The sequence below is a fragment of the Piliocolobus tephrosceles genome, chromosome 3 (genome assembly GCF_002776525.5).
Source record: "Piliocolobus tephrosceles isolate RC106 chromosome 3, ASM277652v3, whole genome shotgun sequence".
In the NCBI taxonomy this organism is placed as follows: domain Eukaryota; kingdom Metazoa; phylum Chordata; class Mammalia; order Primates; family Cercopithecidae; genus Piliocolobus; species Piliocolobus tephrosceles.
Window position 1 is genome coordinate 138,723,302 of NC_045436.1, and position 22,489 is coordinate 138,745,790.

At 37.5% G+C, this 22,489-nt stretch overlaps 1 protein-coding gene across 3 annotated transcripts in view; it reads right to left on the bottom strand.

Annotated features, from left to right (window-relative positions):
• Positions 1-22,489, bottom strand: part of GABRB1 (gamma-aminobutyric acid type A receptor subunit beta1) — a 390,802-nt gene that overhangs the window by 130,541 nt on the left and 237,772 nt on the right. The gene's annotated exons all lie outside the window — the stretch shown is intronic.

Sequence of the window (22,489 nt, forward strand, 5' to 3'; positions counted from 1 at the left end):
TTTTTTTTTTTTTTTTTTTTTTTTTTTTTTTGAGAGAGAGTCTTGCTGGAGTGCAGTGGTGCAATCTCCGCTCACTGCAAGCTCCACCTCCTGGGTTCACGCCATTCTCCTGCCTCAGCCTCCTGAGTATCTGGGATTACAGGTGCCCACCACCACGCCCAGCTAATTCTTTTGTATTTTTAGTAGAGATGGGGTCCTGACCTTGTCATCCGCCCGCCTCGGCCTCCCAAAGTGTTGGGATTACAGGCGTGAGCCATCACGCCCGGCCCATTTATACTCTTAAATGACTATAAAACTGGCACCCATGACCCTATCTTAACTAAATGTTCAAATCTTTGATAAGTTTTTGATTTTTCCATTTCTAAATCAGTTTATATCTATATCTATATATATTTTTTGCATTTAAAACTATTTTTTATTTTCCCAGAGTGCTCCTGAAAATCTCAAAGTAATTTTGTAAGAATTGCACATAAGAAGTTTTTAAGTAAGAAAATGTGCTTAGGACCAGGCGCAATGGCTCATGCCTGTAATCCCAGCACTTAGGGAGGCTGAGGTGGTTGGATCACCAGCAGTCAGGAGTTTGAAACCAGCCTGAGTAACATGGAGAAACCCCTATCTCTATAAAAGTACAAAATTAGCCAGACATGGTGGCACATGCCTGTAATCCCAGCTACTTGGGAAGCTGAGGCAGGAGAATCGCTTGAACCTGGGAGGCGGAGGTTGTGGTGAGCTGAGATCACACCATTGCACTCCAGCCTGGGTGACAAGAGCGAAATTCCATCTCAAAAAACAAACAAACCAAGAAAAACAACAACAACAACAAAAAACTATGTACTTACCCTGCCTCCAAATTTGTATAAGTAAAATATTATTAATAAAAATATTGCAGAGTGTTCATGCTATGATTTAAATGTTTGTCCCCTCCAAAACTCATGTTGAAATTTAATTGCTATTGTAACAATATTAAAAGGTTGGACTATTAAGAGGTGATTTGGCCATGAGGGCTCCACCCTCAAGAATTGATGAATAACATTATCATGAGAGTGGGCTCATTATAAAAGAGGGATTTCAGCACCCTCCCTCCCTCTCTCTCTTCCTCTGTCTCTTACCCTTTCTTGTCCTTTCACCTTTACCCATGGAATGACATAGCAAGAAGGCCCTTGCCAGATGCCAGGCCCTCCTCAATCTTGGATTTTGCAGCCTCTAGTGCCATGAGTCAATACATTTCTGTTCACAATAAATTACCCAGTCTGTGATAGTCTCTTATAGCAGCCCTGAAGCAAATTAAGACAGGAGGTTTTATGAGAAGTCCCTGGAAATTTCTCAATGCCTTTGCTTTCCGTAAATTCTTTTAAGCTCGGGGGATATACTGTATAAAACTCTTTTCAAAATAGCTTTTCTAGCTTTTCTGTTTATTAGAACCCTCAAGGGGCTTTGCCTAAAGATATTAAGTTACAACAGTAAAGTATTTTCAACTATAATTTGTTATTTTTATAAGTACATTTTTTAAAGTAAACTTTTTAAAAGTATACTTGTCCATGTATTAGTTCATTTACACACTGCTGATAAAGACATACCTGAGACTGGACAATTTACAAAAGAAAGAGGTTTATTGGACTTACAGTTCCACATGCTGGGGAGGCCTCACAATCATGGTGGAAGGTGAAAGGCATGTCTCACATGGTGGCAGACAAGGGAAGAGAGCTTGTGCAGGAAAACTCCCTCTTCTAATGACTATCAGATCTCATAAGGCTTACTCACTACCACAAGAACAGCATGGGAAAGGCCTGCACCCATGATTCAATTACCTCCCACTGGGTCCTACCCATAACACTTGGGAATTCCAGATGAGATTTGGGTGGGGACAAAACCAAACCCTATCATTCCACCCCTGTCCCCTCCCAAATCTCATGTCCTCACATTTCAAAACCAATCATGCCTTCCCAACAGTCCCCAAAAGTCTTAACTCATTTCAGCATTAACTCAAAAGTCCACAGTCTAAAGTCTCATCTGAGACAAGGCAAATCCCTTCTACCTATAAGCCTATAAAATCAAAAGCAAGTTAGTCACTTCCTAGATATAGTGGGGGTACAGGCATTGGATAAATACACCCATTCTAAATGGGAAACACTGGCCAAAACAAAGGGGCTACAGGGTCCATGCTAGTCTGAAATCCAGCAAGGCACTCAAATCTTACAGCTCCAAAATGATCTCCTTTGACTCCATGTCTCACATCCAGGTCACGCTGATGAAAGAGACGGCTTCCCATGGTCTTGGGTGGCTCTTCCTCTGTGGCTTTGATGGGTACAGCCCCCTCCTAGTTGATTTCATGGGCTGGCATTGAGTGTCTTCAGCTTTTCCAGGCACATGGTGCAAGCTTTGGTGGATCTACCATTCCGCAACCTGGAGGACAGTGGCCCTTTTCTCACAGCTTCACTAGGCAGTGCCCCATACGGACTCTGTGGGGCCTCTGACACCACATTTCCCTTCCACACTGCCCTAGCAGAGGTTCTCCATGAAGGCCCCAGCCCTGTAGCAAACTTCTGCCTGTGCATTCAGGCATTTCCAGATATCTTCTGAAATCTGGGCGGAGGTTCCCAAACCTCAATTCTTGACCTCTGTGCACCCACTGGCTCAACACCATGTGGAAGCTGCCAAGGTCGGGGGCTTCTGTCCTCTGGAGCAACAGCCTGAGCTGTACCTTACCCCATTTTAGTCATTGCTAGAGTGACTGGGACACAGAGCACCAAGACCCTAGACTACACACAGTGGGGGGACCCTGGGCCCATTCCAGGAAATCATTTCCTCCTAGGCCTCCTAGCACTTGATGGGAGGGGCTGCCGTGAAGACCTCTGAAATGCCCTGGAGACATTTTCCCCACTGTCTTGGGATTAACACTGGGCTCCTCATTACTTATGCAAATTTCAGCAGTCAGCTTGAATTTCTCCTCAGAAAATGAGTTTTTCTTTTCTATCACATTGTCAGGCTGCAAATTTTCTAAACTTTTATGCTCTGCTTCCCTTACGAAACTGAATACCTTTACCAGAACCCAAGTCACCTTTTGAATGCTTTGCTGCTTAGAGATTTCTTCCACCATATACCCTAAATTATCTCTCTTGAGTTCAAAGTTCCACAGATCTCTAGGGCAGGGGCCAAATGCCACCAGCATCTTTGCTAAAACATAACAAGAGTCACCTTTTATCCAGTTCCCAAAAAGTACCTCCTTTCCATCTGAGACCACCTCAGTCTGCACCTTATTGCCCATATCACTATCAGGCTTTTGGTCAAAGCTATTCAACAAGTCTCCAGGAAATTCCAAACTTTCTCACATTTTCCTGTCTTCTTCTTAGCCCTCCAAAGTGTTCCAATCCCTGCCTGTTACCCGGTTCCAAAGTTGCTTCCACATTTTCAAATGTCTCTTTAGCAATGCCTCACTCTACTGGTACCAACTACTGTATTAGTCTGTTTTTATGCTGCTGATAAAGGCATACCTGAGACTGGGAAATTTACAAAAGAAAGATAATTTATTGGAGTTACATTTCCACGTGGTGGAGGAGGCCTCACAATCATAGTGGAAAGTGAAAGTCGTGTCTCCACATGGTGGCAGACAAGAGAAGAGAGCTTGTGCAGGAAGACTCCCTCTTATAATAACCATCAGATCTCAGGAGACTTACTATCATGAGAACAGCAATGGAAAGAACTGCCCCCATGATTCAATTACCTCCCACTGGGTCCCTTCCACAATACTTGGGAATTCAAGATGAGATCTGGGTGGAGACACAGCCAAACCATATCAATCCACAACTGCATTTCATTAATTTGAATCTAACAAATCTAGATAGAAAGTTTTCATCCTATCCCCACATATGCTATAGAGATCTACTTGTAGGCAAAATTGTGAAGTAGAGAGGTGTCAGTATTTCTCACTGCTTTTGGGGATCGTGTGCCTCATTTATTAGCTTTTCTTACTCCCGGCACAACTTAAAAGTGCCCTGAATCACATTCTCCAAAAATTCCCAATATTCTTTACCATGTTATTTCTACTTCTGGGTAATGAAATGCCATAACATAGTTTAAATGTAATGGTTATAAAAGTCCAGGCTCAAAATGGTTAAGACACTAATGAAGTTAGGTTTTCAGGTAGTTTGTATCTTGTTATGATTTAATTTATCATCCCAGGCTATACATACAGGGAGGTAAGGTGAATAAAGCATCTTATATCATACGTGGGTTTCCATCACTCATCCAGTATGCCCCTATAATTTTGGCAGTTAAATCAGCTAATTGGAAGACCATGCTCCTTCCAATACTATTTTAGTGTGTGACCAATTTGCCATGGTGAGCACAAATCAGATCAAATAACAAATAGAAAAAGAAATTCTGTGTGTTGGAGTCAGACTAATTTTCCTAGAATCCAGGCTGAAGGTTGAGGACAGATGGTGTAGGTTCACATCATTTGGTTTGTTATAATCTATGGAAACTCTTCCCCACCCCTAATAATGATTTCAATTTGTAATTACTACTACTTCAGGTTTGACTGCAACTATGATGTAATGAGATTGCTGTGTCAGTTGGATCTGATTTCAAAGAGATAATGCACTTTTTCCTTTCTGAATGAGTTCATTTAAAATAATAGGTTCAAAATGGAAACAAAAACTGGCAGAAATAAAGGCTCTTGAAAACATGGCATTCCTTTAGTTTTCACTCAGACAGCACTGGGAGTTGAAAGGGTCTCTGTGGACTGATGGTCTCTGTTTCACATCATCACAGATAATAATGGATCCTCAGGGAAGAGTCAAAAAATTCTTCTGTTGCTGATGCGCATGTCTCCCTGGCTCAGAAGCAAAAAACAAACTCAGGCCCAAAAAAAGAGGCTTGTGCTGATTTCTTCACTTGTTCATTCATGTATATTGATCATCTTTACAATAAGGCGCTTTGCTAGTAAATATATTTTAAAAATATAAGATGTACATAAGATGTATATACTATTAGAAGTATAGGATATGGATGTAATTTTTGTGGTTAAGAATGTGAACTCTAGGTAGACTGCTTGTCTCCATAGCCAGGCTCCATCGGCTGTTGACCTTGGGCAAGTTACCTGACTTCTCTGGACTCAGTTTCCTCTTTTCTCAGTTGTGATAATTTTAGTACTTAAGTAAAATAACACCTATAAAGCATTTAAAAGTTGCCATGAAAGACTAGGATTCAATAAACATTTGCTATGATGAATGATGATGATTAAATTACTTACCACAAGGTGCCTCCAAATCACTAAACATCCCAGTCATAGACTTAATACATTACAGGAGCTGCTAGACCTTAGGAAAACATTATTAAGATAGAAGCCCTGGCCAGGTGTGGTGGCTCATGCCTGTAATTCCAGCATTTTGGGAGGCTGAGGCGGACAGATCATGAGGTCAGGATATCAAGACCATCTTGGCTAATGCGGTGAGACCCCATTACTACTAAAAGTACAAAAAATTAGCCATGTGTGGTGGCAGGTGCCTGTAGTCCCAGCTACTTGGGAGGCTGAGGCAGGAGAATCACTTGAACTCAGGAGGTGGAGGTTGCAGTGAGCCGAGAACGTGCCACTTCACTCCAGCCTGGGCGACTGAGCGAGACTCCATCTCAATAGTAACAATAATAATAATAATAATAAGCCCTGTTCTCAAGGGTCAAGATGCTAACAATCTTGTGGGTGGTGCAGACATACTACATCAGTGTTCTGTGATTAGTGCTACACTAGATGAGTATATGCTGATTTGTTGCCTATCTACTGCCGCATAACAAATTACTCCAAAAATTAGTAGCTTAAAACAACAAATATGTTATTTCACAGATTTTGTGAGCCAACAAACTGGGCTTGATGTAGTTTAGTGCCTCTGCCTCAAGACCTTTCACAAGGTTGCAATCAAGTTGCTGGCTGGGACTGTGGTCATATCTGAAAGCTCCAGTGAGTGATGATTCATACTCAAGCTCATTTACAAGGTTGTTGGTAGGGTTAAGTTCCTCATATGCTGTTGGACGGAGAACCTCAGTATCTTGCTGGCAGTTGGAGACCTCTCTCTGTTTCTTGTCCCACATAGGCATGTCCATAGGGAAACTCTCAACTGGCTTCCATTAGAGCAAGTGAAAAACAGCAAGGGCCAGCTGGCTAGAAGTCAGGCTTTTTAAAACCTGATCGAGATGTGACATTGTATCACTTGTGCTATATTCTATCCATATGAAGTAAGTCCAAACTCAAAGGAAAAGAATTACACATTGATGTGAACACCAGAAAGTGAGGATCATTGAAATCCATTTTAGATGCTGTCCAACACAAAGTACAGTGGTGAAACAAACAGCAGAGATAGAAAGACTTTAAAAGTAGACCAGTATGATCTGGGTTTTTAAAGGATAAATAATTATTCACTGGAAAGGTATGGGGGAATGGCATTCTAGGTAGAGAGAATAAAAACGTGCAGAAACATGTGAAAAAAACCTGATAGGATCAGATATCATAGAAGTTATATTGATGCCATAATAACTTCTATGTATATTAACAAGCAAACTTCCCACAGTGCCATAGAACAGAAAGGCTCATGGACAAAATTAAAATGCTTGAATCATGTGATGTAGTAAATCAAATTAAAACACAGAAGCAAAAGGAAAGATACTGGGAAAGCTACATTTATGATAGGGTGCAACCAGGTATAAGAACCTCAGTACCTGAATTCTGGGGTGTGCAATGTTCATACATTATTTCTCTCTCTCTCTCACCTCAGACTTTCCCAATGATAGTGTGACTCTGAGGACCAGAGTTGAGGTTCAAGCAACATAACTCACAGAAGATACTCTGGGCCAGTAAGGTATAGGGAAAGATGTAGTTTAAACATAGCTGTGTCTTGGCAATGAATCCCCTGAACAGCCATGAGTTTTTATTGTATTTATTGGGAAGAGAACGTGTGGGGTCAGAAATGGTCCTTTAGGGTGTTGCTAATAGGTGGCCATGTTTGGGGGCATCGCAGTTATCAATTGATGATTAAGACTTTGATCTTTCTATCTGTAAGTAACACTCTTGTTTGTGCAATCAATTTTTCTATTGAAATTTTTCTTTGGCATGTCACATGTTATTAATTTATTGTCTATATTGAGCACGCCATATGAATTCTGCCTTTGTTTCCCACGGTACTTGCTTACTCATTACCTATGCTTAATTATCCTATGAATTTTACCTATACCCCATAAGCTACAGGTTTACTTACTATCTAAGCTCATTATTTCTTATAGATTTGATACAGTGTGTTATTTTTTCTTGTCTTTTTAGCGCAGTTGAATACAGCATATACACATTACATTAGGGAACTTGAAGTGTTCTGGTGTAGCAGGAGCACAGGGGGCTTATCAAGGAAGGGCAGGAAATAAATGTAGAAAGGTAGAGAAGGCTTTGTATGGAAACATGGACTTTATCCTGCAGGCAATGGAGTGTCACTGAAGGATGCAAGCAGAAATAGAACCGTATTAGAAATATCACAATATATTTATATAAAATATTAAAATAAAAATAATGTATGATAACCTGAACTCAAGCAACTATTCCAAATCTTTATTTTTCTTAAATCCCCTAAAAGGTAGCCCGCAGAGGCTGGGCGCAGTGGCTCACACCTGTAATCCCAGCACTTTGGGAGGCCGAGGCAGGTGGATCAGGAGGTCAGGAGACCATCCTGGCTAACACGGTGAAACCCCGTCTCTACTAAAATTACAAAAAATTAGCCTGGCATGCTGGCGGGCGCCTGTAGTCCCAGCTACTCGGGAGGCAGAAGAATGGCGCGAACCTGGAGGCTGAGCTTGCAGTGAGCGAAGATTGCGCCACTGTGCTCCAGCCTGAGTGACAGAGAAAGACTCCATCTCAAAGAAAAAAAGCCACCAGATATGGAACATTGCCTAGAAGATAACCTCAAGAAGAAAGAATCCTCTTCCCCTCATCTACAAATGCCTTTATACCCAAACTTAGTGTCTTGTTTGAAACAAAATCCTCAATTGTTTTAATAATCCTATCCACCTCACCAGTGTCAAGACCTTATCAATCAATTATCTATCCCATCTCTCACTTCTATCTGTCCTTTTCTCATAGTTTCTCCACTTTTGCCTCTAAACATGTTCAGGGCGTTACGATACAGACAGACATGTAAACAAATGAAAAACTCAAACCAAACAATAATTACAAAACTCTTCCCTTAACCATGCCTCCTGTTCTAGCTACTGCCTTCCCTCTCTCTCTTCCCTTCTTGAAAGAGGGATATGCTCCTTCTACAGCACACAGTTCAGCCCAGTTACTGCACACAGCCTTCTATAATCAGAGGTCTCCACTGAGTGTTCTATTGTCAAGTACCATGGACACCTTTCTATTCTTACCTTACTGAACATCTCTGAACCTTCCTTTGTTCTGTTTGCAACATCTTACCAGTTCCAATATTAATTAATGAATTAAGTAAAATCTTATGTGCTTATTTTATATTGGCATGAGAGTTATGATTTTACTTTTATAAATGTGATTCAATACACTGAAAAGATTTTTCTTTCTTTTGTAATCAGAAGTATAGGTAAGATTTATAAAGAAAATAATTTCCTCACCATGTAATTTAATACCAGCATTAATAAACATCTCACCCTTTGACAATACTGAACTAGATTACTGTTTTTTTTTTTTTAATTTCTTTTTATTCTTAGTTGCTATTCCCAGTCACTTGTGGAAGTTAAAAGCTGGGGCTACTACAACTAGTTATATATGGTTGTGATCTTCAAGAGCAGATATCTGAAAAAAATTAAAAACAAGAAAGCATCAGTTAAAAAGTATATATGTGCTAGCATGGATGTGGGGTTTATAAGCCCACCTAGGTTGGTAGGGGTGGGAGAGGATTCTCAGCAAAGACTACAGAATAGAGTAGAACAGAGAGAGCTGTGTTTCAGGCATTGGTAGATGGGCTGTGAGAGAATTTATACATGTGTCATGCAAGGCTCTTAGAGACCCAAAAGAACATGTGTTTTAGAAAATTGGAATAGTGCAGTATGATTAAATATAGTTTTAAAAATTGTTTAACTGATAAATAATTGTGGATATTTGTAGGGTACAAGGTGAGGTTTTGATTTATGCTACTATTATAGAAAAAGTCAACCAATTAATTCGCATATTCATCATTTCATGAATTCATCATTTTTTAGTGATGATAACATTAAATATTCTAGCAATAGTACATATTAAGTACTAATACATAATACATTATATTAACTGTGGTCACCATGCACTACAATCACTAAAACTTATTCTCCCAGTTTAACTGGAACTTTGTATCCTTTGATCAACATTTTGTCTTTCTCCATCCCTTCGTCTTTCTCCCTGCTCAGTCACCTTTTTACTCTCTTTTACTATGAGGTCGATGTTTTAAAATCCACATATAAATGACATCATATAGTATTTGTCTTTTTGTGTTTGGATTATTTCACTTAACATAGACTTCTAGTTCCATCCATTTGTTACAAGTAACAGATATTTTTAAAAGCTAAATGATATTCCATTGTATATATACCACATTTTCTTTATCCATTCATATATTGACAGGCACTTAGATTGGTTCCATATCTTGGCTATTGTGAATAATGTTAAAATAAACATAGAAGTGCAGATATCTCTTCAACATACTGATTTAAAGTCCTTTGGATATATATTCAGAAATGAGACTACTAGATTATATGGGAATTTTATTTACAATTTTTTTAAGGAACTCCCATACATTTTCCAAAATGATTGTATTAATTTACATTCCCACCAATGGTGTACAAGGATTTCCTTTTGTCCACATCCTTGCCAAAACGTATTATCATTTGTCTTTTTTATAACAGCCATTTTAATAAGCATGAGGTCATATCTCATTGAAGTTTTAATTTGTATTTCCCTTATGACTAGCAATGTTGAGCGTTTTTTAACGTTTCTCTTGGCCAGTTGAATCTCTTCTTTTGAGAAATGTCTGTTCCCATCTTTTGTTAATTTTTTAATCAGATTATTTGTTTCCTTGCTACTGTGCTATTTGAGTTCTTTATTGGATATTAGCCTTTTGTCAGATATATGGTTTGTAAATATTGTTTTCCCCGTCAATAGGTTGTCTCTTCACTCTGTTAATTGTTTACTGTGCTGTGCAGAAGCTGTTCAGGCCAGAAAGAAATGGAATGAAAATTCAGAAAGCTGAAAAAAAAAGTACCTGTCAACCAAAATACAATAACCAGTAATTCTGTTCTTCAAAAATAAAGGGAAGGCTGGGCATAGTGGCTCATTCCTGTAATCCAGCACTTTGGGAGGCTAAGGTAGAAGAATTTCTTGATCCCAGAAGTTTGAAATGAGCCTGGCAATTTAGCAAGACTCATTTCTAAAAAAAAAGAAGAAAAGAAAAAATAATTTCATGGTGGCACACACCTGTAGTCTTAGCTTCTTAGGAGGCAGAGGTGGGAGGATCTCTTAAGCCCAAGTGCTTGAGGTAAGAGTGAACTGTGATCATGGCACTGCACTCTAGTCTCGGTGACAGGGCAAGGTGCTGTCTCAAAAAATTAAATTAAATTAAAAAAGTGTCTGGGGACAGTGAGATAAAAACTTTCTCAAACAGCTGAAATAATGTATCACTATTGCACCTACTTAGAAGAAATGCTGAAAGGAACCCTTGAAGCCGAAAGAAAAGATTGCTAAGTAACAACATATTTATATATGTGTGTGTGTGTGTGGTTGTGTGTGTGTGTGTGTGTGTATATATATACATATATAATCACTGGTAATAGTAAGTATATAGAGCATTCTTATAATGTGATAGTGGTGTGAAAATCAACTATATCTCTAGTATAAAGGGCAAAAGACAAAAATATTACAAATAACTATAGCTGCAGTAATGTGTTTAAGGGACACAAATTAAAAAAATACAAAATATGTCAACAAAACAAATGGTTGGCAGGAAGAGAATAAAAGGGTAGAGTTTGTGCAAGTGACCAAAGTTAAGCTGTTATCAGCATAACATACCCTGTTATTAGTATAAGATATTTTATGTAATTTTTATAATAACTACAAAAGAAAATCCCTCTGTAGCTACACAAAAGATAAAGTTTTCAAAGCATACCTCTATAGAAGATCATACACCACAGAGGAAGATATCAGGAAAGAAAGAAAAAATAAAAATAAAAAACAAAGAATCTACAAATTAACCAGAAACAATTAACAAAATGTCAATAGTAAGTCCTAAAATGTTAATTGTTACTTCAAATGTAAATAGATGGAATTCTCCAACCCAAAGACATCAAGTGACTGAATGGCTAAAAAAAAAAAAAGACCCAAATATATGCTGCCTACAGAAAACTCAATTGCACCTCTAAGGAGTGACTGAATGAATTAAAAAAAAAAAAAAAAAAAAAGACAAGACTATATTCTGCATTCAGGAAACTCACTTCATCTCTAAGGACACACAGAAATTGAAAATTAAGGGATAGGGCCATGCGCGGTGTCTCACGCCTGTAATCCCAGCACTTTGGGAGGCCAAGGTGGGCGGATCACGAGGTCAGGAGATCGAGACCATCCTGGCGAACACAGTGAAACCCCGTCTCTACTAAAAATACAAAAAAAATTGGCCAGGCGTGGTGACGGGTGCCTGTAGTCCCAGCTTCTAGGGAGGCTAAGGCAGGACAATGGCGTGAACCCAGGAGGCGGTGGAGCTTGCAGTAAGCGGAGATCGCACCACTGCACTCCAGCCTAGGTGACAGAGCGAGACTCTGTCCCCCCCGCCAAAAAAAAAAAAAAAGAAAGAAAATTAAGGGATAGAAAAAGAGAGTCAAAGCCAATGAGAACCAAAATTGGGGTAGAAGGGAAACTATAATTATATAAGACAAAATAGACTTATTTAAGATGAAAACTGTAAAAGATACAAAGAAGACCATTGTATAATAAGGAGTTACTTCATCAAGAAGATATAACAATTATAAATATATATGCGCCCCACATTAGAGGACCTAAATATATAAAGCAAACATTAATAGATGTTAAGGGGAGAGACAGACTGCAATACAATAATAGCAGGAAACTTTAATATCCCACTTTCCACACTGGACAATCTAGATGGAAAATCAAAAGGGAACATTGAACTTGAACTACAAGCTACACCAAACAGACCTAACAGATATTTATGGGACATTCCACTCAAGAGCAACAGAGTATACATTCTTCAAAAGTGCACACAAAATATCCCCCAGGATAGATCTTATATTAGGCCACAAAAGAAATCTTAAGCAACTTAAGAAGATTGAAATCATATTGAGTATCTTTTCTGATCACAATGGCATGAAACTAGAAATTAATAATAGGAGGAATCTTATAAAATGAATTTTGATGTAACATTTAGAGATGGGGATGGAAGGAGGATCAAAGGGCCTTCCCTGTTAGTAGTTTTCAAACTTTTCCTTACTTTCCAACAAGAAATGCATTTTACCTTGTAACTCAGTATAACACACTAAAAATTTAAGCAAAATTTTTGTAAAGCAATATTTATCCTGAATACTTAAAATGTTCTTTGCTCTATTCAGTCTTATTATATTATTTTATTCTATTCTTATTTTCTATTTTCTATTATTATTTCTATTCTTATTTTATTCTCTTCACTTGTAAAAATGCTTGTCACCACCTGTTAAATTGATTTCACTCATTAATGAATGGCTGCAGTTTGAAACTCATTAGGATTTTGTTTGTTTGTTTGCTAGCTAAACTATGGAACTTGGACTTTATCCTGAAAAGTGAAAGGTTTAACAGAGAAGTGACTTGATGTTCAAATACTCCATCTATGTTTGTTGACTGACTGGATGAATTCATCCATCCATCCATCTATCCATCCATCCATTCATCCATTCATCCATCCATCCATCCATCCATCCATCCATCCATCCATTCATCCATCCATCCATCCATTCCTGAGGAAGAGTGTGAAACAAGGGCTTATCTATGATTAAATCACACTTCTATTTGGTTGCCCAAGTGCCTCACAAGGGAGGATGTAAATAAGAGTAACAAAAATGAGCAATATAGCGCCTAACACTCTGACTATAAGAAAACAAGTACAGCTTGTGCATTGACCCTCAGAAGCCATCTTTAACGAGCAGTGAGACAGTTCATCTAAGTCACGAACTGTCACCATAGCTTCTGTTTCCATAGAAACAGGGCAACTGGTGAAGCACTTGGCTCTAAAAACTATGATGAAATATCCAGTAGCCAGATGGTCTGGCAACTGAAATTGTCATGCTTTTGTGAGCATTTATCATGAATTGGCATCACATGAGAAAAGAAATATTTTCCAGTGAGAATGGAGCAGAAATGGAAAAGTATGATCGGCAGGTGTCTGTTGGTAATTGACATTGAGGGCCAGCAAAAGGCAAAAACCTAGGGCTTGGAGCCCCACCCAGTTCAACAATTCCCAGTTTACTTTTGCTGTCATTGTTCCTATTGGCTTTGCATCCACTGTGAAATAAATATTGCTTCCATCCTCACAGTGTATAGGAATAAGTGGAATGCTGAACATTTTCAAATCCCTCTTGAAGAAGATGAATTTCTTATACATCTCCTGCAAATTAAAAATGCCAACCAGCACTAAGCAGGAGAGAGACTAATGTAAGCATTTTACATTCTTTGGCATGCATTTCAAAGATTTCTGTGTTTGGTCAATACCATTGTAATGTAATTGGCAAAATATTTACTTGACAATTATATATAAACAGAGGTCGTGTTATAAGACATTAAAGGAGTAATAAAAATAACTTGTAGTAATTATATGCTCACTATGTGCCAATCACTGGGCTAAACACTTCACATTGTGAGAGCTAGTAAAAGATATGTGCTACTATTATTCTCATTTTACAGACAAAGAACAGCTAGTAATTTGAGTACAGATGCAACACAGTCTGCACTCTTAGCCCATAAAAAAGTTTAATGGGCTAAACTTGTCTCTCCAAATATAAGGTGGTAAAAAGCAGGGACTTCAGAGCAGGGCTATGAAAACTTTCTGTGTCATAGATCCCTTTTGCAATCAAGTAAAACCTATGGACACCCTCTTAGAAAATAGTACAAAAAATCAAAGAAAGGATTACAAAGGAAAACAATTGTGTTAAAATATAGTTAACAAAAGTTAAAACATATCATATAGTTATATATACTTTTAAAGTAATATTTCAAATAAGAATAGACAGTAGGCCAAATATCTACCATAATTTTGAAGTAGTAAATACAATAAATAAAATTTTGAAATACTTGTAATAAATTGTAATTAGATGTAAGGTTTGGTATATTCATGTTTTTCCTTTTCCTTTTTATCAACTTTTTTTATTTAACTATTTTTGTGGGCACATAGTAGGCATATACATTTATGGAATACATGAGATGTTTTGATAAAGGCATACAACGTGCACTAAACACATCATGGAGAGTGGGGTATTCATCCCCTCAACCATTTATCCTTTGAATTACTAATTCAATTACACTTTTTATTTTAAAAGGTACAATTAAGTTATTATTGACTATAGTCACCCTATTGTGCTATCAGATAGTAGGTCTTATTCATTCTTTCTATTTTCTTGGTACCTGTTAAGCATCCCCACCTCGCCTCACTATCCTTCCCAGCCTCTGGTAACCATCCTTTTACTCTCTATGTCCATGAGTTCAAATGTTTTGATTTTTGATTCCACAAATAAGTGAGAACACGCGATGTTTGCCTTCCTTGTGCCTGGCTTATTTAACTTAACATAATAATCTCCAGTTGAATCCATATTGTTACAGATGTTTGGATCTCACTCTTTTATATGGCTGAATAGTACTCCATTGATGTTTTATTGGTTACAAGTCACAAGAGTAATTAGTGGTAATAACACAACTAAGGCCTGTTGCCTACATTAATTATGGAAAGAAATGTTAAATTTCTATTAAATATTAGTGTAAAGATGCAAAATTTTCCTATTTAAGTTCAAGGACCCTTGAATCCTACCTATGTATTATTTTGGGGATCCTAAATACCAGGTTAGGAGCCCTGGCTTTAGAGGCATGGCTCTCAATCTGGGGCCATTTTATTTCCCTTACCTCCACCCCACTCCACAGGACCCTTGGTAATGTCTGTAGACACCTTTGATTGTCATGACTAGGGTAGTATGCTACTGGCTTCTAGTGGGTAGAGGTTAAGGAGGCTGGGTGGCCTTACAGAACAAAGAGTTATCTACCTGAAAACATCAATAGTGTCAAAGTTAAGAAATTCTGCTTTAGCACAATAAGATGTAGGTTTGAGTCCAAAAGCTGGTACTTACAAATGGAGTACCTGGAAAATATTTCCTTTCTGAATTTTTGTTTTTTAATCTGTAAAATGAGGGCAAGATCTATATTGTTAGGCTTTTATGAGGACAAAATAAAGTGAAAGTATATAAAAAGGAATAATGCATTATACAAATTGTTTTCTTTTGAGTCCTTAGAGTATACAGGGTCATTTCAGGAACTACTTATGGGGATTGATGGAGAGGCTTCAAGGTCAGAATATTCAGGTATCTAAGCCGCACTTTCACCAGGTATTTTCTGCTTTTTATCTGTTTTATATATTGAGTGTTCCTGAGAGATTATTGAAAAACATAAAATTCTTTGCAGCTCAATATAATGTTAGACATAATTATTGTAAATATATTATGACAACCAAATATAAACAAAAGATTCTGAGCTCTTTATTTCTTAGCATTTAATCACTTGTATGTTCATATTATTGCAGAGGTTACGTTAGCTAGCATTGCTTTAGGACAACGTTTGAACACAGCAACTTGAGAAGAGAAACATACATTTACTGTGCTTCCATGTGATACATTTTGATGAATATTTTCTCTGTAAGAGTATTGAAAATATGTCAAATAAAGGGAATGAGGTAACTAATATTACAAAACCACCTTTTCTTCTACTGCTGAAACAGAATAGAACTTTCTGTTTCTCAGTTTCATGCATATGGTAATCAGTTTGCTTTGCTTTGAACTACATAATTGTAAGAATCACAGGATATACAAAGCCTGTCCATGTATATTTATGTTCACTAACACAGTTACACGAGGGATCAGCAGAAATACTACTGGTTCTATTGGTTTAAATTAAATTCCTTAATAAGTCCCTTGAGAAGTGTTATCCGGGAGGTAACTGCTGAACGTGCATGAATCTTTTATGCTCTTCCTTCTATAACAGATTCTGGGAGGCTGGCAAATGTGAATTTTGCACAACAAAAATGAATGGAAAATGAATGGCTGATATCAGACAAGGTGTCTCGTTGTTTCCTGATCTCGGAAACCTAATAACACAGGCTTGGCAGAGCAGAACACCGATATGATAAAGTTTTCTTGTCTTAGACCTACCCCCATCCACCTCTCTTAAAATAGCAGAAGATGACATCTACTGTTTGATTCCTTATGCTGAGATTTTATTATTATTTAGTCCCTCAAAAGACTATGTAAAGACAGAACCATCCTTATCATCCACTTTCTCAATTGAGAAAGCCATGGCTCAGAGAGGTTGTGTAATTTGCCCAAAGTCACTTAACTCATAAGTAGCTGAATGAGGACAGGAAGGCAGGGCTTTTTTATTTCAAGAACACATGGTCTTAGCCTCTACTAGAGACTGCCTCTCCTAATTTAATCCTTCCTCTCCTCCCTGCCCCTGGAATGAAGTGATTATTTAAGCACCACATTTTCACTAGGGGTAGAATGAGTTACAAAGTGATAAGCCACTCTGGATGACTTGCTTCTCTGTCATTTTCTTATCAAGGCTAACTTGATGTAAACATACAGAGGAAATACATTGTGATAGTGGCCTTTGTGTTTTTCCTCTTTCCATGCTTCACTGAATTGTACCCTGAAGTTCTTCTTCACACCCTTGCCCAGGAAGCTGAGTGGGAACCACCCATTGGCTTAACTGGAAGTTGCCAAAATCCAGAGAAAAAGACCGTCAAAGTTTTGGCTCTTGAACTTTGCAAAGGCTTTATTTCAAGGAAAACACGAAAACAATTTGAAAAAAGATTTAATCTACTTGTTGACCTCCTTCCCTAGACTGAAGAAATAATTTCTTCTAGCTGAATAAGAATGGCCATTGGGACAGAAGCTAAGTTCAAAAGGAAAGACACCTAAGCTCCACACAGCAAGTACAGTTGGCCAGCAGCACTGGGGCTGAGACACCAGGGGCCTTGAGATAGCCTGAATGAAGCTCATGCTTCCAGTTCTTTAGATCAGAACTCCCCATCAAAAGTAATCAATGGAGTACCTGCTATTGAGATGTCCTTCAGAAGTGACGCTTGCCTGTATGCCTGACATTATTCACTCTTCCATTTGGCTTACTTTTGGGGGTAACAACCTTCTCTAAATATTGAAATTGAGTACTGGGGTCATGTGACACTTACGGGGTGGTGTGCAAGTGGGTAGAGAAGAGACCCCTATCTAGGCAACATGGAATAGCTGTAATAGTCTTCTATGTCCAATAGCTCATAGATAGCCATAGGAAAGAACCCTTTCTACATTGAGATAATTTTATCTTCCCTATGTGTTCAGTAAATGGTCTAAAATAATTGTGAGATTCCAGAGGGAGGATAATAATAATGAGCCCTAAGTCTATGGATAATTCTTATATTGACTGAGGTAATATACTTACTAATTGTAAATGAAGCTAACATTCTTTGACTTTCTAAATATGTGCTAGGCACTATGTCAAACATTTTATGTACATTATTGCTTATAATCTGCATAAAATCCCTATGAGATGATATTGTTTTTATTATCACAGATACAGAAACTGAATCTCAATAAGGTTAAGTATATTTAGCAAGAAGTAAAGTTTGGATTTGAGCCAGGAATTTGTTTTTTTCTTGCTTTAAGAATTGAGAAAAAATGAAGAACGGGGCCAAATAGTAAAAGAGGATGGAAGCATTATCCAATCATTTTGCCTGGAAGAAAAATGCATATTCATGTATGCATATAAATACTTGCACGCCTGTAAATGTTTACATGCATGTGTATGCATGTATAATCTTTCAATGTATGTGTGTGTATGTATACACACATAGGGAGAGAGAAAAAAATCTACCTTCAATGTGTGTGTATGTGTGTATGCATATATGCTCTACCTTCAAACAGATTGTGTCTTCTATAGAACAAAACATCAATCTCAATAATAAAATAATAACTGACAGATATCCTGAGTCTGGGCAGGATGCCCTGATCTGTGTTCTCTTGTGTAATAGTTTTTTCAGTTGTGTGACTCTCTTTTCTTTCTCTGTCAACTAAGTTTCCAGCAGGGTAGGGACCACAACTTGTTTATTATTATTATTTTTTAATCCCAGAGCTTGGTACAGCCCATGACTAGCCTAAGATTGCCCAGCTAGCAAGTGGGATTCAAACTCAGGTAGTCTGGCTCTAGAGCCAAACTTTTAACCACCATTTTGTTCTGCTGCGCCCAGAACAGTCCTCTCCCAGATGCACTGCCTTGTGACTTTGAGGCATGACTTCTTCCTTGGTGTGGGAGTAAATCAGATTTTCCTTATGTTTACTTTCTTTATATTTTACACAGAAGATTGGTAGGAAATAAACTACCCAGAGAAATGTTGTCTGACTCCAAGCTTAAGAACAAAACTGAGTATCCATAGTCCCTTCCATCGTATCACCAATTAGCATATGCATTGAAATATGAATAAATACAGCAGATTAGGATGCTCCAGATGACTGGTAGCTGCCTGGGAGGATTTTATTCTGCAAAGCTCCTTTATAACATGATAGATGGAAATGTTCAAGAATACAGCACATCAATAACAGATGCATATATTAAACAGGGAGATTCTTAAGGTTTTTTAAAGCTAATGCACCATAAGGATTTTTTGTCTTTTGGTTTTTTCCCTAGGATGCTGTAGGTAGGTCATCTAAATTATGGATACTTAGTTTGTGGACAATTAACTACTGAATAAACGAGAGTTCACTGTAGTAATGGTTCACATTATCTAGTTTGTGAATAATTGATTGTGGCACTCCTGCCCTGCTTTTTGGCCCTGTTTATTGCCTATAAGCAGTCCCATAAAGTTAAACTCAGGTTTCATCTGAAAGCAGGAATAAAATGTATACACAGATATTCATTATAACACTATTTATAACAGCAAAATCTGGAAACAACCTACTTGTTCAATAATAGATTAATAGTTAAATAAATTTTGGCTTCTCTGGGTAAAGGAATATTTTGGATATAGTGGTATAGTGTTTGTGAGGAAAACTTCATTATAATTACATGCTTAAAACATAAGAGATGGAGGAATACCTAAAGTATTTGATATCTGGGGTGAATTATTTTTAATTTTTTTCCCTCTATTCTATAGACCAAAATTATTTTCAGTGATTAATTTTGGTAATTACCAATTATAATTTTTTAAATTTATTTCGTTAACATAGAACCATAAAATATAACGAATAATAATGTTTAAAAAGAAGCATGAATTATAGAATTCTTATCTTGAACTTTTTCATATGTAATCATGCAGGTAAAGAAAATAGAGTAAAATAAAATGTAAAAATAAATAATACAGTACAAAGAATGAAAATAAACACATTAGTATTTTTAGACTACATTTTTTTAAAGAAGGGAAGGGGAAGCCCACAGAGAAATACTTCCAAACATTGGATTCCCAATGTTTCAGAGAATGATCTGCACATACAAAGACAAGGTTGAAGTAACTCAAATCTTTATCTTTACAACCACTATGCTGCCACTTTTTATTTAAAATCTACTAGTTAAGTGCAGGAATATACAACACAGGAGTTGAATACATGAACTGCATCCAAAGTGAGCTTGAATGATTCTAAGTCTTATAAAACTAACTTTCCAGAAGAGAAAAACACATGTAGTTAATTATGTGTGTCATGGAACATACATGAGAGTCCTTTGGATTAATTCTCATGTATATTACAAAGTTTATGTGTAACTAATGAAATTGTGCCAATTTGAAGCTTAAATATATATAAAATATATATTATGTATATATTAAGTATATATTAGTAAAACTCTTCATTAATCGTTTAGAACCTATATCAACAAAAAAGATTGGAAGAAAAAGAATATTTTCTCCCTGATATTAGGATCACTGGAACATTGTGAGACTATGAGGCAGGCTGAATTTTCATTGATTTTATTTATTAATTGTTGCTTTTAATTTCTCTATGTGTCCCTTCCCCCTTACTGCTTGCACCTGAGGTGAACCACTTCCACTGTTCCACTCCTGAAATGTTACTGATGATACATCTCTGAAAGAAAGAAGATAATATAAAATTGTATATAGGGTAAACTGGAAAGGAGCTTCTGAAGCTGCCCTCTGCACAAGGAAGGCTGAAATGGCCCACTGAGATTTCTGAAGTTTATAGCATTTGTGATACTGAAATAAGTGTGCCACCTGGGCCAGGATTGATTAGGCCAGGGAAGGAGATGCCCCATATTGGATGGTGGCCAACAGACAAATCAGTGCCTCTTTCTGGAGAAGTAGGAATGCCAAATGCACAGATGAGGTAGGTTAATTACATTTGAGTATTCATTAAACTATTGTTTTGGTTCTCATGATGTCAGTCTTGGAAACACTGCCACCCATGTGATTATCTACTATATTTTGAGGTTTTATTTTAGGCAATAAACTTTTTATTATCCAAGCTTATCTCTGTGACCAAACTTAAATAACGGTTTAGTTTGTAAATATGAACAAATAAAATAGGACAGTACTATAAATACTAGCCGGGAATATGTAAACATGTTAATAATGGGTAGGCTCTCTGGGTTGTGAGGTAATAAATGCATGTTTCCCCTAACATTTTCTATATTATTTATCATGAACGTGTGTTGATGACATGTCAGGCAAATATTATCAGAGATAACTTTATTTTATATTTTCAACTTGATTGGTTTTAAAAGGAGAGAAGAAACAACCTTTATAAATTCTTTGCATAGAAGTAAGTTCTTTTCTTTGGTAAAACTAATTCGTGCACAAACTAAAAGTGCTATAACCTGCCGCGACTAAATACAGTTTATCCTAGGCTGGTTATCTTAATTTGTATTCCTACACTAGAGGATAAACAAACCATCTGAAGTTCTTCCAGGGTAGTAAGAGACCAAGATAATGGTCAGGTAGTTACCTTGGACTGCAAAGGTGAAGTGGGTTAGTGCTTTTGACAATCTCTTGCCTATATTGAAAGGTTATTTTTGAAGACAAGAGTACTGAATGTTCCAAGCTCCCACTGTTGTCATGGAAACATTTCAGCTAGCTGAATAGGTTAGGAGGATTTTATGTTCCCCTCTTTGACAAATACAAGAAGACATGATCCTAGCTTTGCATTTCTAATCAGAAAACTTCAGTTTTCAATTCTCCTAGCACTTGATTAGTCACATTTTCTTAATGTTACCCTCCCCACTCCACAACAGAAAGCAACAGGCAATTCTCTGTCAAAAATTATTGCCACTTTAGAAACAGAGCCAAAATTGAGCCTGGGCTGACCTTGTTGTGCTTGGGAGTAATACTGCTTGCAGCTCTGAAAGGCTCCTGCAGGTTAATTTAGGCTCCTGCAGAAACTCTTCTGATTTGTATGGACTTTCAGTGGTTTCCTGGAGGTAAACTCACTTACTAATAGGCAGGAATTATTCCTCATTTTAGCAGCAACAGACTGCCAACACTAGCTTATAATGCACAGGCAAGCTTTTGGATAACGGCATCCTAAGGCTAAAACCAAAACAGCCATGTCATGTGCATACATTCAGAGCCAGCAAATCAGACTTTTTCCTATTATTTATCTGTAACAGCCCTCCACACTCTTTTGGAAGATAGAAATAGTCTAAGAATCCAGAGGCGAATTGGACGACTAACAACTGCATTGCAGGCAAAAGACTGACCAATTAGGTTGAGCTAGCTGAAGCTGGAATTTGTTGGGCTTCTTCAAGAGTCATCAGACTCAGCCTGTGTGTGTGTGTGTGTGTGTGTGTGTGTGTGTGTGTGTGTGTGTGTGTGTAGGGAGAGTTGACAAGGGCATCTTAGAGCATCAGGTTTGTTAAGCAGTGAATAATGTAATAATTAAGTTATTAGAATGTGGGCCCTTCCAGCTCTGTGAATTTGGGGAGCTCCTCTTGCATCTCAGCTTCTTTATCAGTATAATGGAAATGCTTGTGGTGGGAATTAAAGAGTTAATACATGTACGTAGTGAATCATCCCTGACACATAATACATGTTAAGTAGGTATATTTGGCATGACAAAGCCATAGGGAAGAAAGAAAACAAAAGAGCATAAAAACGTAGGATAGAGAAAAAGAAAATAAGAGAAAAGGACCAGGAAAGAATGAGGTGCATCTGGCTATAAGGTAATCTCTTTCCTAGTTGCCTCAATTGTTGGATGTTGACAAAAACCTACCCCCTCCCCCACACCTCAC